We start from the raw sequence: 18,398 nt of genomic DNA on the forward strand, positions 1-18,398 counted from the left end.
TTCTATACAACTGACCAGGATGTATTTACAACAACAGCTAACCTCCAGCTGAGCGCGCGAGTCAACACAGCGCCATCTTATAACAGAGTGTGCGTGCGACTTCACATATTTAGCATAATTTTTTTCCTTATATTGAAACGCTATTCATGAAACCGACATTTCAGATATTCAATTTGTTTTTGCAACAGGTATTTTGCTCTTTATCTGTCAATTGAGACATTTAATATAAACACACTCGGCGTTCTACCTAAACACTAAAAGCATCTTAAAATGTACGCGTTGCTGTGAAACGTAAGTCCACTTTAAATGCAATGTTTTTAAGATTTTAGTAATCCTAACTAAATCTACTGTAGCTAGAGGGGGTTGGGACAAGGCAAGTTCTTTGAATAGATTTTATTGCATAATCCAAGCATGACTTTGCCTTTTGGCACGATTGAGGACGGGAGTTTATCAATGGTAAGGGAATAGCGGTGTTCATAGCTCGTACCCGTCTGTAGGTTGCAGTGCACTGACCTCCTCGAGACATATTCACCTAGAACATTGCGCAGCATTCGAGAGAAAGGCAACTGGCGAAATCACAGCTGTGTTCACGTTTTGTTTAGCAGAAGGGAGTATCCATTGCCTATTGCAGGGCCTCTCAAACGCTCAAAATCTCACACGTGCAAACCGAGGTGCAGAGGTTCTGTGCACCGTGCATCGGTCCGACTCCATTCGGCTCGTACCAGCGTTCTGTCTCGGGGCGACCAGGCTAAGCCCGCCTCAACTCGGCTCGGATGGTGGGGCACTGCAGAGCAAGTGAGGAAGCGGGAGACAGTCGTAGGGAAATAGACAGCGCTATTGCTCAAAATCGAGGAGTGGGGCTCTTCTCTCTGGTCAACCTGACAAAGTCGTATGTTGCACCTTGCACCGTGCCTGAGAGGCCCTGGCCTAATTCCTTCTCAAAAGCATTGACTGAAATTTAATCGGAATTGTGCGACAAGGTGCGATAAGCTTGCAACCAAGAGATAGTGAGTTCGAACCCCACTGTCGGCAGCCCTGAAGATGGTTTCCCGTATTTTGGAATTTTCACAGCAGGCTGTATCTTGATTAATGCCTCGGCCACATCCTTCCCACTCTTAGGCCTTTCCTATCACATCGTCGCCGTAAGAACTATCTGTGTCGGTGCGACGTAAAGCAAATAGTAAAAAAAAAAAAAAAAAAACACGATTCCGTTCGAATGCCGTCTAAAAACCTGTAAAGTGTGACTTTTATTCATAATACGTATTAATAGTCCATTTAGAACTTCCAAATACTTTATAGATAATTTTGACTGTTGCAGACGGGCTTATGTACTAGTTATTCAGTAAATCCCAATGAATTCTTTCGTATGTGTTATTTGTATATTCAACCTTCAAGTGCAAAATTCTTTCCATACTAGACTACAATGTCTGTATATTCTATCACGTGCACATATGGTGACTTCAAAGCCAGCGCATCCAACTTCATTTACTTCCAATTCCATATTCATTTCTTCAGGATCGTCCACTCGTTCAGTACAGAAGAGCACACAGCACAGGAAACGAGAGCACATAATGTGCTTAGTCTCCTCGATTTTCCGCGGCTAAGCAATTTCTGTTGAATTACGAAGCCCCACACAGATGTGTATAGGATATTAATAGGTGAACTGAGCTGGATTACCAATGAATATGTATACAACAGGGAGACCTGATAACAAGGCTTTCAAAACCAACTCAACGATTCATTGAGAAATGATTGGTGCATTTGTCAGCAGCGTGTAAGTGGAACTTTAGGGATGTGCTTTGCTTGCGAAAAACATTGGACCAGTTATCGAATATCACGACAGCATGGTCAATAATCAAGTGCGAGCGAGCCTCGACAGAATTACAAAGGAGCTTCTTGATTGCCATATTATTCTACATTTACATGGATGAAGAGTTCCTATTGATAATAATCTCACATTCGTTTTATACTTGGACGAAGATTATTTTCGTTTGGTAAGCGTAAATTGACCACTCTATAAACCGAAATACTTTATTGTTATCGAAAATAATAATAATAAGAAGCAGAATAACCTTCCTTTCTTCATCCGTTTACCCTCCAGAGTTGGTTTCCCTCGGACTCAGCGCGGGATCCCACATCTACCACCTCAAGGGCAGTGTCCAGGAGCGTGAGACTTTGGGTTGGGGGATGGAACTGTTAAGGAGGACCAGTACCTCGCCCAGGTGGGCCTCACCCGCTATGCTGAGGGAGGATGTGGAAGGGATAGACAAGGAAGAGGGAAGGAGGGGGCCGTGGGCTTAAGTGCGGTACCAATATTCCTTTAAGCATAATTTAACCTTCATCATTTAAATGTTGAAATGAAGTGGAATTCATAATTTTTTTTTTTTTTTTTTTTTGATATTTGCTTTACGTCGCACCGACGCAGATAGGTCCCATGGCGACGATGGGACAGGAAAGGGCTAGGAGTGGGAAGGAAGCGGTCGTGGCCTTAATTAAGGTACAGCCCAGGCATTTGCCTGGTGTGAAAATTGGAAACCACGGAAAACCATCTTCAGGGCTGCCGACAGTGGGGTTCGAACCCACTATCTCCCGAATACTGGATACTGGCCGCACTTAAGCGACTGCAGCTATCGAGCTCGGTGGAATTAAATTCACCCGTTATTGAATAGTACACTAATCGCAATGAATAACACACTGTAAAACTCGTAGAAAAATATTAATAAACTGAATATATTAACATAAGGCAACCCAACAATTTCTAAAATTAAATCCTTAGAATAAAACCCAGCCAAAATGGTAGCCACACAACGCAAGATTAGAAATATTAAAACACACAGCCATTACTGGAAAACCACGGACAACCACCTCATGGATGGCGGACGTGGGAATCGGAACCCCTTTACTCAGTTGACTTCACGAGGCTGAGTGGACCGGTTCCAGACCTCGGACCACATTTTAAATTTCGTGGCAGAGTCGGGAATCGAATCCGTGTCTCTGGGGATGGTAGCTAATCAAACTAACCACTAAGAGGATAATAATAATAATAATAATAATAATAATAATAATAATAATAATAATAATAATAATAATAATAATTGTACCGGGTGGTACACCTCCACGCCGCTAATTTAAAATGTGCGCCTTTTGAAACTCCTCTGCTGGAGGAACTCTGAACTTTATCTACGCTATTAATTCTCTACCTTCTCAGAAGATGTCACCATGTGGAAAATTTTGAGTTTTAGAACTGTGTCACTTTTGATGTGTTTTTGTTTCGCTTGAAGTAAGAAGTGTGAACCTTCTCTTCTAGAGGACTCTACTGAAGATCTACAATAGTGCAACCTAGTGAGGAGTCAACGAACTATTTTTTTTGGAGAAAATTTAATTTCAAGAGTTTGTTCTTTGTTAAATTTCTTTCTGTCATTGTTTAAGTTGGCAATATTTACCCCTTTCTTCCCCTTGTTATGAATGTAACCAATCCCGAATTTCTTTAATTAATTTCTGACCAATCAGGGGTATCTTCCCCCAACTTGAATCTTTGCGGGGTCCTATCCAATAAAAACGTTGTGGGCGGGTGTTTTCTTTCCCCTAACGCCTAGAACCTTCCACGAGAGGTTATAAACTGCTGATTTTTGGGTCTCCGGGGCCACTTCTGTTCCATCTTTCAGTGTGTTAAGTACATAGCAGGGGGCGGGAAGCGCCTCTTTCTTCTCCAGCCGTTCAACACAAGGTAATGGCCGATTAATAACTTCTCTCTTTGCTAGCTCAGCAGTTTAACTTTCGGGGCGGGTTCTAAGCGTTCAACCATGTAACCTTTTCCTAAAATGTAACTACTCTTTTCATATATTCTCTTTTAAAGCTTCATACTGGGATAGAGAGTGCTAACCCTCTCGAGCTCCCACTCATATTGTTGTGAGGTGAACTTAGTTTTCTCAACCTATTCTTCGATAACGTAAAACAAAGTGTTCTCTTCTTAAGTCACCTCTTTAGTATGGGACTAGCCCTTGTGTTAACGGCCTAGTGCCAAGTAGGTCTTAATCAAAGGGTACTAGGAGTGCAAGTTTGCCTCCTCCCAAATTGTTATTTTAGAGGTCATTTAATTAACCTTCTTTTTCATTTAATAGACCTCAGTAGGTTGGGTATTTTACCCCTGTGTATATGTCCTTAGAGGACAGCTTGAAGGTGAAGTTTGGTGTGGCCTGTGATTGGCTTACACTTTGAGAGCAGATTGCGCTTTTGGGAATTCAATTTTTGTATGCCTCGAGGAGGCTTTACTGTGTAATTTGGAGCAAGTGCTCCAGGGTTTGATTGGGGTCTTCTGCCCCTTGGTTAAAATTTGTATATCGGAAAGTTGGGCTAGTTGCTCAAGAATTGTGAACTCAGGGCTCGAAGCCCAAATTCTGTAATCTCTGTAATTGTACATTTCAAATTGTGTTTCGGCTACTAAGTACCTGTTCTTTGTTATTACTTAATTTTGAAAAGAAAATATAACCTTGTTAAATTTTACAGTAATTTTGATTCCGTAGTTTGAGACTCATTCACGCCCGCACCTTCTTTCACCTCTACCTACCACCAAAACACGGTAACAAGTGGTAGCAGAGCGTGGTTGAATGGGTCTCAATTTAGCCCCGTTTGACGGCTAAATATTGTTTTTTTCGAACTCTAACAAGTTTCTCAGTTGCTGGAATTTTTCTTGATTTTGTTTCAAAATTGTTCTGTCACCATGCCCGGCCCTCGCGATGTTCTCCATCTTAACTATTTGCGCAAAGAGGAGTTGATATATGAATTAACTATTAGAAATGTACAATCTGGAGGCACGGTTGCAGTAGACACAAACAAGCTTAGAGAGTCCCTAGATTTGCCCATTTCCATCCCCAATTTGGGAGAGAAAGAAATTGACGACTCTCTTTCCACGATCACGAAGAATATTACTGGTCTAGCTTCTGTAGTTAGTTTTTTTGATGAAAATGATCCGTCTCCTAATCAAATTAAGCGTGTGCAAGGCAGGCTATATCATTTTTCGAATAGGGTTAACGATCTGTTGTCTCTAAAACTGAATGACGTTCAGAGGAAGGAAGCTAGTACGCTCCTGGAAAATATTTCCGAATTATCTAGTAAGGTCACTCTATTGTTGACTGGGGAAGTTCCTCCCAAATCTGATCAACCCACCATAGTGAATGCAGGTAGTGAGGAAGCGCCTCCCAAGGGAGAAGTTAATAGGATAACCGTTGCTGCTCAAACTATCTCTGCCCCATTGGACAACGAGCCTGAACGCCGTGCATCGTTGAGTAACATTCGTTCTGAATTAACTTCTTTGCCATTGAAACCTTTACCTACTATGTCACCCGGGTTTAGCAGCTTGCCTCATCCATTGGCAATGTTGCTCAGAGGTATTTCTAAGTTTTCCGTTAATACCACCAGTGATGTAATTTCTTTCTTAAGGTTTCTAGTTGAATTTCAGGATCATGCCCTTGTGTTTTCTCTTTCTCCATGTCAAATTTTGCAGATTATCTATCCGTATGCTATTGGTATTCTTTCTGATAAAATCGTAAGAGCCATTGCCGAGCAATCATCTATTGAGGATTTCCATGCCCATTTGCTAGCTAACTTCATTCCTGCTAGGGCTAGGTCCTCCCTTATTCAGAAGTACTATTATCGGGTACAGCGCTTGGATGAAAACTTGGCTGATTTCATACAAGACATTAAGTTTTATACCAGGGTGTTTGCTCTTCACTTCCCTGAGGATCAAATTGTACAAGCTATTGTGGAAGGGATTTCACCACCCTACAGGTCATATTTGTGTTTCGCGGCGTGCCCGCAAACTTTTTCTGAACTTGAAGCATTGGCCGTCTCAGCGGAAGGAGTTAGATACGCCGATTCTTTGCGTGTCGCGAAAGAACCCCCTCCTTCGTTTAGTAATACTCGGCCTCCACCTCGCCGACCAGTCACACCCCGTAAATGTTATGCTTGTGGGTCGCCCGACCATCTGCGCAATAAGTGTCCACTGATCAAGTCTAGTAGGGCAAATAATGGAGCTGGTTCAGCACAAGGCTGTTTTAAATGTGGGGCTTTCTCACATATCGCCAAGAATTGCACAAACTCGAATAGCACCCCCTCCTGCTCAACTTCTGGTGCAAATTCCACCTATGCCAATAATAAAAAGTGACTAGTGGCTTCGGCTGAGTCGACCAATCCATCTTCCCGAGACTCAGCCCCGGGTAAACAGGTTGTAAATTCAGGGAACGTGCAATTTTCAAATTCATCTTTTGAAGGTCCCAAAGAGTGTCTTAGGATTGCGGCGGATACCCCCGCACCTGTTCCTTTTCTTAAGATTGAGTTAAATAACGAGCCTATAACAGCTCTCTTAGATTCAGGCAGTGTTTGTTCGATTATTTCGGCTGAATGGTATTCTAAATTGAAAACGGTTTGTAAACTTCCTGACTGTGTCTCTTCTCCTGTTCAATACGTTTCGGCTAATTCATCTCCATTAGAAATTCTAGGTTCCTTACTGGTCAAAATTCGTGTTTTTAAGTTTACATGGAAAGTTATATTGTTTGTGGCCAAGCAATTGTCTAGCCCCATTATATTGGGAGCGGACTTTATTTCTCACACTGGTCTTGTGCTCGATCTCCAGTCTAGGTCGTGCACATTCAAATTTGCTTCTAATTGTAAAATCCCACTATTAAAGTGTAATTCTGTGTCATGTTCTTCTATTTCGCCTACCCAGGATGAGATGTTGTTAGACCTTAGACATCTACCTGAGGAGCAGGCTAATAGTATTCGCAAACTGTGTCAGTCGTTTCCCGAGGTGTTCTCTGATACTCTTGGTGTTACTGACCTTATTGAATACAAAATTGAGGTCACGGATTCGATTCCTGTCCGTTTTCCACCTTATAGGCTATCTCCACCTAAAATGAAGGCTCTGAAAGAAATTATCGACCAGATGTTGAAGGATGGTATTATTAGGCCCTCTAAGTCGGCGTATTCATCGCCTATTTTTCTAGTCCCGAAACCCCAAGGAGGCTTCAGGCCTGTCATTGATTACAGGGCTCTCAATCGGTAGGTGGTGTTGCAATCTGTGCCCCTTCCTGACCTTCATTCTTGTTTTTCATGGTTTCGTAAGGCCAAGTTCTTCACCATCTTGGACTTGAATCAGGCCTATAATCAAATTCCCCTTGCCGAAGAGTCTAAACATCTTACAGCGTTTGCTACGGACTGGAATTTATACGAATACAACCGCGTGCCTTTCGGGCTCCCCACCGGAGCAGCTGTACTCACTAGGCTACTAGATAGGGTCTTCTCCGACATCAAATTCGAGTACTTATATCACTACTTAGATGATGTCGTCGTATTTTCAGAGACTTTTGAAGAACATCTAGATCATCTGCGAGAAGTTCTCGATCGTCTTCGTAAGGCTGGGTTAACTGTTAAGTTGTCCAAGGTTGCCTTTGCTAAGCCCTCTATGTCTTTCCTAGGGCATATTGTGTCACCTGATGGTGTAGCAGTCGATCATTCTAGAACACAGGCCATTCGTGATTTTAAACCTCCCAAGGACATTAAAGGTATCGCCAGGTTCATTGGTATGGTGAATTTCTTCAGGAAGTTTATTCCTAACTTCGCTAATAGAGCGGCGCCCTTAAACCTTCTTCGTAGGAAAGGCATCAAATTTGAGTGGGGACCTTCTCAACAAGCCGCTTTTGAAGATCTGAAATTAGCTCTCTGTAATGCCCCTGTCCTTGCTATGCCTGATTTCTCAAAGAAATTCATCGTCCAAACGGACGCGTCATCGTCAGCTGTAGCTGCAGTCCTTCTTCAAGAGACTGAACTAGGGAGGCGACCCATCGCTTATGCATCTAGGACTCTATCGGCTCAAGAAGCCAAGTATTCCATCTATGAGCTCGAAGGGTTGGCAGTCTTATTTGCCTTAGAAAAGTTCCGTCTCTATCTGGAACATGTCAAATTCGACCTGGAAACAGATAATCAAGCCCTAAGCTGGGTCTTAGGTAGGCCGCGTCGTACTGGTCGTATAGCCCGTTGGGCCATCCGTATTTCTGCCTTCCAATTTGATGTCAGGCATATTAGAGGTACCGAAAATGTTGTTGCCGATGGACTCAGCCGTATGTTTTCAGACGACGTTGAGAACCATGAACAGGTCGACAGTTCATCACCCCCCGAGTCCATGCTATCTGGTGTTAATGCCATCTTAACAGATGCTCCCATGCTTTTTAGGGACATTGAGAAATACCAACGTGAAGATCCGACGCTGGCTCCGATAATGGAAACCCTTTCTTCTGGGGAACATGTTGTCCCTTATGTTCTGAGGAATGGTGTTTTATGTTGCCCTTCGAGGCATGATAAGATGATGAAAGTTGTCGTTCCAGCTGTTCTTGTGCCTATGATCTTCAAGTATTATCATGAAACCCCATTAGGAGGGCATCTGGGTATCTTTAAGACTCGTGAAAAGATTCGTGAAATGTTCATCTGGAAAGGTATGGACGGTGAAATCCGTGAACTTGTAAAAGCTTGTAAATCTTGTTTGCTCAGTAAACCCACCATGTCCACCAAGGTAGGCCTTTTGTCTTCGCATCAAGCATCGCGCCCCATGGAACGCCTGTATATTGATTATGTAGGACCTTTCCCCCAGTCAAAGGGTAATGCCAACAAGTTCATCCTTGTGTGTGTAGATGGTTTTACCAGATTTTCCTGGTTATTTCCGACTAAGCTGGCTACCGCTCAGTCCACCATTACTTGCCTAAATTCTATTTTTGCTTCTTTTGGTCCGTGCCAATATATTGTATCTGATAATGCTAAGGCTTTTACATCTAATTTATTTCGTAAATTCTGTTTTGACTTATCCATCTCTCATGTAACTACTTCGGCGTATTACCCTCAACCATCTCTGGCTGAACGGGTTAATCGTAATCTCAGGTCCGCACTGATTGCCTATCATCATGATGATCATTCCAGGTGGGACACGTCCCTGCATTGGTTAGCTTTTGCTTTGAATTCGGCGGTTCATGAATCTCACAAGTTTACTCCAGCTTCTTTGATGTTCAAGTTTGTTCCCAACTCGCCGCTCTCTAACCTCTGGTCTCTGAGTGACATTCTACCCGAGACAATAGATCCGGATAACATTAAAGATCTTTGGAAGAAGGCTAAAGCCAATCTTAAAGTGTCTCATGAAAAGGTTAGGGAAAAGTATGATCGTGGACGGAGACCCACCCCTTTGAAGGTAGGTGACCAGGTGATGGTCAAGAATTTTGTTCCCGCGGGCAAGCTTGCCCCCAGATTTCATGGGCCTTGTATCATTCTTGATTTTCTTACGCCAGTTACGTTGTTAGTAAGCAATCCAGCCACCGAGAGGATATTTAGGGTTCACCTGTCACAGGTGAAACCAGTGTAAATTTTGTGTCCACTTGCTTCATATAAGTTGAAAGGAATATGAAGGTTATATTTTTTTTTGAGTTCAACTTTAAGGCTTTCTGCCCTTTCTATAATATTTTGGTCTTATATGTAATCCTCTTGTAAAACCTTCCCCGATCCGTTAAACTGCCATTCTGTCCTTGCCTCGGCCATTACCACGCTCCCGTCTCTTGCTTCATACACACTGTGGCGTAATTTGAGTAAATGCCATGGATATCTGCACGCCGCTGACCCCTCAACCTCCTCACTTAGCCTGTGCCCTCAAAGAAACATGATGGTCCAACACAATTCTGCCGCCGAGTTTTTATGTTTCAGTGCCCCCGCAGCCGCGCAGCGCCGTGCAGCAACTGGGGAGGGGGATGGGCCCCCTCCTCTCCAGCGAGGACGACATGTGCACGGCGAGCCGGAGCTCTCCTCCCGGCCAAGGCTGATGTGCGGCGCACAACCTGCTACTTGCCCGCAGCCTGTATATGTTCACCGCGGGCGCGGCGTACTTCAACACCTCTGCTCCCCTCATAGTGCGGGCGAGCGGTATCTCAGGGTACTTGAGGGGTCCGAGCGGCCTCCTTTGGACGCAAGCTGCAACGGCCGGTCTGGCCATTCAACTTAGCCTACATCAACTACATGGACAGTCACTATAAGAGACGACTACACTTGGGAATTCAACAACAAATTTGGTGGACATTGCAAAATTTTTCATCACATTTTACAAGATTATCTTCAGAAATTCGCCTTCTACAAACATAAAAACCTTACGTTACCAATTACAACAAAAATTTTGGAACTGAATTAAGAATTTCTCAAAAACTTCTGCAATTTATTTTAATATCAACATCAAAACTTGGACTTTGTTTTCAAACTATTTCATGTGTCACCCCTGGTGGAACTTTTGGGGGGGGGGGGAGGTCTGTACCGGGTGGTACACCTCCACGCCGCTAATTTAAAATGTGCGCCTTTTGAAACTCCTCTGCTGGAGGAACTCTGAACTTTATCTACGCTATTAATTCTCTACCTTCTCAGAAGATGTCACCATGTGGAAAATTTTGAGTTTTAGAACTGTGTCACTTTTGATGTGTTTTTGTTTCGCTTGAAGTAAGAAGTGTGAACCTTCTCTTCTAGAGGACTCTACTGAAGATCTACAATAGTGCAACCTAGTGAGGAGTCAACGAACTATTTTTTTTGGAGAAAATTTAATTTCAAGAGTTTGTTCTTTGTTAAATTTCTTTCTGTCATTGTTTAAGTTGGCAATATTTACCCCTTTCTTCCCCTTGTTATGAATGTAACCAATCCCGAATTTCTTTAATTAATTTCTGACCAATCAGGGGTATCTTCCCCCAACTTGAATCTTTGCGGGGTCCTATCCAATAAAAACGTTGTGGGCGGGTGTTTTCTTTCCCCTAACGCCTAGAACCTTCCACGAGAGGTTATAAACTGCTGATTTTTGGGTCTCCGGGGCCACTTCTGTTCCATCTTTCAGTGTGTTAAGTACATAGCAGGGGGCGGGAAGCGCCTCTTTCTTCTCCAGCCGTTCAACACAAGGTAATGGCCGATTAATAACTTCTCTCTTTGCTAGCTCAGCAGTTTAACTTTCGGGGCGGGTTCTAAGCGTTCAACCATGTAACCTTTTCCTAAAATGTAACTACTCTTTTCATATATTCTCTTTTAAAGCTTCATACTGGGATAGAGAGTGCTAACCCTCTCGAGCTCCCACTCATATTGTTGTGAGGTGAACTTAGTTTTCTCAACCTATTCTTCGATAACGTAAAACAAAGTGTTCTCTTCTTAAGTCACCTCTTTAGTATGGGACTAGCCCTTGTGTTAACGGCCTAGTGCCAAGTAGGTCTTAATCAAAGGGTACTAGGAGTGCAAGTTTGCCTCCTCCCAAATTGTTATTTTAGAGGTCATTTAATTAACCTTCTTTTTCATTTAATAGACCTCAGTAGGTTGGGTATTTTACCCCTGTGTATATGTCCTTAGAGGACAGCTTGAAGGTGAAGTTTGGTGTGGCCTGTGATTGGCTTACACTTTGAGAGCAGATTGCGCTTTTGGGAATTCAATTTTTGTATGCCTCGAGGAGGCTTTACTGTGTAATTTGGAGCAAGTGCTCCAGGGTTTGATTGGGGTCTTCTGCCCCTTGGTTAAAATTTGTATATCGGAAAGTTGGGCTAGTTGCTCAAGAATTGTGAACTCAGGGCTCGAAGCCCAAATTCTGTAATCTCTGTAATTGTACATTTCAAATTGTGTTTCGGCTACTAAGTACCTGTTCTTTGTTATTACTTAATTTTGAAAAGAAAATATAACCTTGTTAAATTTTACAGTAATTTTGATTCCGTAGTTTGAGACTCATTCACGCCCGCACCTTCTTTCACCTCTACCTACCACCAAAACACGGTAACAATAATAATAATAATAATAACAACAACAATAAGGAAAAGGAGATTGACTTCTAAGGCCACATCCTAAGAATGGACGCGAAAAGGATGAACTACGAAAATCTTCGACTTTTTCTGTAATTAGAAAACCAAGCCGAACTGGTTTAAGGAAACTGAGAAGGACCTACGAGAGTTCCAAATTACAGAAGAGATTCTTGTGTATGTATCCGCGAAGAAAATAACCAAAGATAAATAAAGAGGTTTGAGGACAGGGTGAAGCCCAAATGACTATACAGAATTTCTGAAGGAGAGAGGAAGGCAAGATCTGAAAGGATGAAAAAGTACTGGGAGGACAGGAAAATACGACTCACTAACCATTGATTGATCTATCGTACCCCAAATTGGGTGAAACGGACAATAATAATAATAATAATAATAATAATAATAATAATAATAATAATAATAATAATAATTGTACCGGAGATAACCTTCTCCGTCAATTGAACTGCGTGCGTTCTGGAAGGCCATCTATGCTGTGAATTGTAAACTATGTTTCTGAAGATACTTGGAGCATTAATATTAAGATGCCTTTACTATCGGCCTATTTTCCCCCTCTGGTGGGAGGACGGACTATTATTTTTTTAAGGGAATCGTATATTCTGAAGAGGCGGGGGGGGGGGTTTCCTCGAAAACATATTTTGAAGCACATAAAGGATGTCTTAAAGCGCCTCCGGACTCCACGATTTGATCATTTCTCAAACTTGAAATAAATATTGGACTGGTCGCGGCGCTTTTAGATCAAGAATTGTTAGCTCCATTATTATTTCTGAAGATTGGTATTCCAAATTACAAGTTTGTCGTAGATTTCCAGAATATTGTTCTTCTTCTGTTAAATGTGTTTCGGAGAATTCTTCCCCTCTAATAATTTTAGGATTTATTCATGCTAAATTCGTATTTCTAAATGTACATGGAAGTTTAAACTGTTTGTTGCTAAACATTTGTCATCACCTGTGGTATTAGGGCAGATTTCATGTCATATTCTGGTCTTGTGTTCGAACTTCAAAGTAAATCCTGCACATTCAAATTCAGGAGTAATTTCCGTATACCCTTCTATGATTTCGCCTACCCAGAGTGAGAAATCGTTAGACATTTAACACCTACCTGAGGATCAGGCTAATAGTATTTGTAAAATATGTCAGTCTTATCCAGATGTGTTTTCGAAAAGTCTTGGTGTCACTGATTTAATTGAGTATAAGATCGAGGTGGCGCATTCGGATCCGGTAAGATATCCTCCTTACAGGCTATCTCCACATAAAATGAAGGCGCTCAAAGAAATTATAAACCAAATGTTGAAAGGTGGTATAACTCTACCTTCAAATTCAGCGTATTCTTCACACATTTTTCTGGTGCTGAAACATCAAGGCGGCTTTAGGCCAGCAATTGATTACATGTCGTCAAACCGTAAGACTGTATTACATCAGTACACCTTCCTGACTTGCATTCATGCTTTTCTTGGTTTCGTAAGGCTAAATTCTTCACCATCCTAGATCTTAACCAAGCATATAATCAGATCTCTGGCGGAAAAATCAAAACATCTGAGTGCTCTCGCTACAGACTGGTACCTGTAAGAATAAAACCGCGTGTATTTTGGGCTCCCCAAGGGCGCGGATGTTTTTACCAGTCTGCAAGATATAGTGTACCCGCTCAAAGCCTGAGTCCCAACCAGCATTTATCTCAGGGAGTGTTACGGTCCGAATCTATCGCAACTAATAAACAATTTAAAAAAATATATTGAAATATAAGATCTCAAACTAAATGTAAGGGCGCCATCCAATCAGTACTACAGGGTTGAACGGGACACTCTAACTTTAAGGCTCATCATAAAAAACACAAATTATATAGCCTATACACTGACTGACAGAGCAAATGCAACACCAAGAAGGAGTGGTCAGAACTTTATGCCAATTGCAGGGTAGACTGACGTCACTGAGGTATGCTCATGATGTGAAATGCGCCGCTGTGCTGCGCACGTAGCGAACGATAAATGGGACACGGCGTTGGCGAATGGCCCACTTCGTACCGTGATTTCTCAGCCGACAGTCATTGTAGAACGTGTTGTCGTGTGCCACAGGACACGTGTATAGCTAAGAATGCCAGGCCGCCGTCAACGGAGGCATTTCCAGCAGACAGACGACTTTACGAGGGGTATGGTGATCGGGCTGAGAAGGGCAGGTTGGTCGCTTTGTCAAATCGCAGCCGATACCCATAGGGATGTGTCCACGGTGCAGCGCCTGTGGCGAAGATGGTTGGCGCAGGGACATGTGGCACGTGCGAGGGGTCCAGGCGCAGCCCGAGTGATGTCAGCACACGAGGATCGGCGCATCCGCCGCCAAGCGGTGGCAGCCCCGCACGCCACGTCAACCGCCATTCTTCAGCATGTGCAAGACACCCTGGCTGTTCCAATATCGACCAGAACAATTTCCCGTCGATTGGTTGAAGGAGGCCTGCACTCCCGGCGTCCGCTCAGAAGACTACCATTGACTCTACAGCATAGACGTGCACGCCTGGCATGGTGCCGGGCTAGAGCGACTTGGATGAGGGAATGGCGGAACGTCGTGTTCTCCGATGAGTCACGCTTCTGTTCTGTCAGTGATAGTCACCGCAGACGAGTGTGGCGTCGGCGTGGAGAAAGGTCAAATCCGGCAGTAACTGTGGAGCGCCCTACCGCTAGACAACGCGGCATCATGGTTTGGGGCGCTATTGCGTATGATTCCACGTCACCTCTAGTGCGTATTCAAGGCACGTTAAATGCCCACCGCTACGTGCAGCATGTGCTGCGGACGGTGGCACTCCCGTACCTTCAGGGGCTGCCCAGTGCTCTGTTTCAGCAGGATAATGCCCGCCCACACACTGCTCGCATCTCCCAACAGGCTCTACGAGGTGTATAGATGCTTCCGTGGCCAGCGTACTCTCCGGATCTCTCACCAACCGAACACGTGTGGGATCTCATTGGACGCCGTTTGGAAACTCTGCCCCAGCCTCGTACGGACGACCAACTGTGGCAAATGGTTGACAGAGAATGGAGAACCATCCCTCAGGACACCATCCGCACTCTTATTGACTCTGTACCTCGACGTGTTTCTGCGTGCATCGCCACTCGCGGTGGTCCTACATCCTACTGAGTCGATGCCGTGCGCATTGTGTAACCTGCATATCGGTTTGAAATAAACATCAATTATTCGTCCGTGCCGTCTCTGTTTTTCCCCGACTTTCATCCCTTTCGAACCACTCCTTCTTGGTGTTGCATTTGCTCTGTCAGTCAGTGTATATTCAGATCAAAGGGAACTTATGAAGGCTCCGTCCTAGGAATGGGAAGGATATTTAAACGGTCACCAAGAGTTTACTATTCTTCAAGAACAAGTACCTGGAACTGTTTCCTTGCAAATGCTAAAGGAGCATTTTATTTAAACAAAATAATTTTTACACACACCAAAATCTGTTGACCCTTGATTTGCCGGTAATTTGGCAAATTATTTCTGAAAATGATTACATAATATTTATCACTTTTGACCACCCTTCCACTTGGGTGGTGGAACCGTTGATATCTGAAGGTATCATATTTTCCTTCGTTACCACCATGACCATATTTGGTCGTGGACCAATTACCTGTTGGCTAAGTGGGCGCGATCACATGAACTATGTTATCGCCTCCACTTTGATTGAGATGAGACCAACCCGTGAAACTACTAACTCTCCCCGGGTTCCTAACCAAGATATGCTAATCGTTAGTTGAAGGAAACGACAAAGTAACTCTAACCTAATGGTCCAGATGTAGGGATTTGCCTTCATTTTACAACTATTAACATAACTTATTATTCACAACAACTTGACATTATTACGTTAATTCGCCAGCTGACTCCCTAGTATCATTCATCATCAGCATCCGAAATAATAAAATAAAATAAAATAAAATAAAATAAAATAAAATAAAATAAAATAAAATAAAATAAAATAAAATAAAATAAATAATAAAATATTATTATTATTATTATTATTATTATTATATTATTATCAACATTATTATTAATAGTGGAAATCGTTATTATCGTAATCCGTAATCATCCTCGCTATAATACTTCAACTTCTCGCTCTTATTATTCTCGTCTAAAAAACAAAAATAAAAAAGTAGCTTCCTTTTTATTCTTCTTCTCCTTCTTGAAATATTCTCATCATTATTATTATTATTAGTTAAAAATCTGAAATTTTTCATTTCAACTCCCAACATCATTATTATGTCCAAAATATAAAAAGTAAATTCTTCTTCTTTTTCAAATATTTATTATTATATTATTATTATTATTATTATTATTATTATTATTATTATTATTATTATTATTATTATATGAATTTAAAAAATAATTTCGCTTGTTACACGGTATTCCACTCTATATATGTTTAACGCATAGCGCCTTTTACAATTCCGATTTATTTTGGCACTAATCAATCCAGACATGATTTACTTGGAATATTATTATTATTATTAGTATTATTATTATTATTATTATTATTATTATTATTATTTGCTAGTGGCTTTACGTCGCACCGACACAGATAGGTCTTATGGCGACGATGGGATAGGAAAGGCCTAGGAGTTGGAAGGAAGCGGCCGTGGCCTTAATTAAGGTACAGCCCCAGCATTTGCCTGGTGTGAAAATGGGAAACCACGGAAAACCATCTTCAGGGCTGCCGATAGTGGGATTCGAACCTACTATCTCCCGGATGCAAGCTCACAGCCGCACGCCTCTATTATTATTATTATTATTATTATTATTATTATTATTAATATCCTTATTCTTTCGAGAATTTTTATTTTTATTCCCCATCTTTATAATTTAGTCACATACGTTCTGTCCCAAACAGAAATCACCAAGATCCGAATTCACATCGGTCGGGACATAATAGTGTTCGAACCCGCAACCTTATTTTCGTACGGTCGTTAATTCATGGAGACCATATGCTCCTAAGACAATTCTCAAATCCCATAACACCTCGCAGTTGGGCAAATACCTCCAATCTCTGCAAGTGTTAAATTATTCCTTCCTTTTCCAATTTGAAGTCCATTTATCCATCGGAACTCTTCAAAACATTTTCATTAATTAACCCTCGGTGTGTGGACTCCATTCTGCCACTCTATACACCGGTATAGAAATACAACCTCTATCTAGGACTTAAGATCCATCTATTTCTTCATCAACATCAGTACAATTCACTTTCATTTCGGGCCGGATTTCCGTCCCACAAAACTCCCAATCTCAACTTTTGGCTCAAATCACTCTGGGCCTCAAACATAGCGTGACCATATTATCAAAATGCCTATCTCGTTTCTACCAAAATTATTTATGATTATTATGGAGTCCAAAAACGTTAAATCAACAATTAGTGTTAAAATCGGATTCACTGTCCAAATAAAATATTCATGCCACATAATATCCCCACATTTAAATTACTTTAATTCGCAATCATTCTATGCAACTAGGCCCGTGCCTTTATTCTCAAAGATTATTATTAAACACGCCTTTACACATTACCCAATATTAATTTATTACTCCGACACTTCTACTGATTATTATTATTTCTGTCCACTGGCGAACTTCGCGATATTTTCAAACAAATCAATGGACTTCATTCCGTCCCACAACAATTTAAATCACTTGGAAACCCTACCTCTGGATTATCTTAACAACATGCCTTAATATCTATAAAAGTTCCGATAACGGAAAAACACTTTGGAATCACTTCTAAATGAATATTAACATTATCTTTACGTGAAACGTGCTCCATATCATATCAAACAACTCAAGCACTTGAATGAACAAATCAACCCTACTCTACTCTATTTAATAATCAAAATTATGATGAGTGCTTGATCTAATTATGTACATATTAATTTGTCCCTTTGTCTATCTATCTTTGAATTTATACGAGCCGGAAACGGCTCGTTTCACAATCAAGTTACCATGATAAAATAATATGATTTCCTCCCCCTAACGATAGCAATCTACAAATATTTGAAAAGGTTACTCATCTCTCTTTTTGTAGTCTGCTAAGCCGGACGAAGAGCACAGGCCCCGTCCAGTCTTAGCCCTGCATCCTACTGGTTTATCTTGCCAGCTTGAAGAAATAATCCAATGCACTTTTCAGATTTACACATATTAATTTTCAAGATTTAAATTTTTAACATTTTAACATATTTATACACACTAATATTGAACTGAAACTTTACACTTCTGGCCTTTATCTGACCCGCCTAATTCATACACATATTCTTCATTCCTTCCCCGGCACTTAAGGAACTGGTGACACTTCGATATCACATTCAAACGGCCCGGCGCGCACTCGATTTTCCCGTCTCTTAATTGTGTAGCTGACCAGGTATCAGCTTATAATCGACTATTACTAGGTGAAATACATCGAACACTCGTGACCATTCTCACGTAACGTACTTCCTAATCTGTTGGTAGAATCTCACACTCCGTAAGTTATGCTTTACTGAGTCCTATAACTATTTGAAACACTTCATACTAGTATAATGCTCAAGACTGTAAT

Source organism: Anabrus simplex, chromosome 1 (genome assembly GCF_040414725.1).
Source record: "Anabrus simplex isolate iqAnaSimp1 chromosome 1, ASM4041472v1, whole genome shotgun sequence".
NCBI classification, from domain to species: domain Eukaryota; kingdom Metazoa; phylum Arthropoda; class Insecta; order Orthoptera; family Tettigoniidae; genus Anabrus; species Anabrus simplex.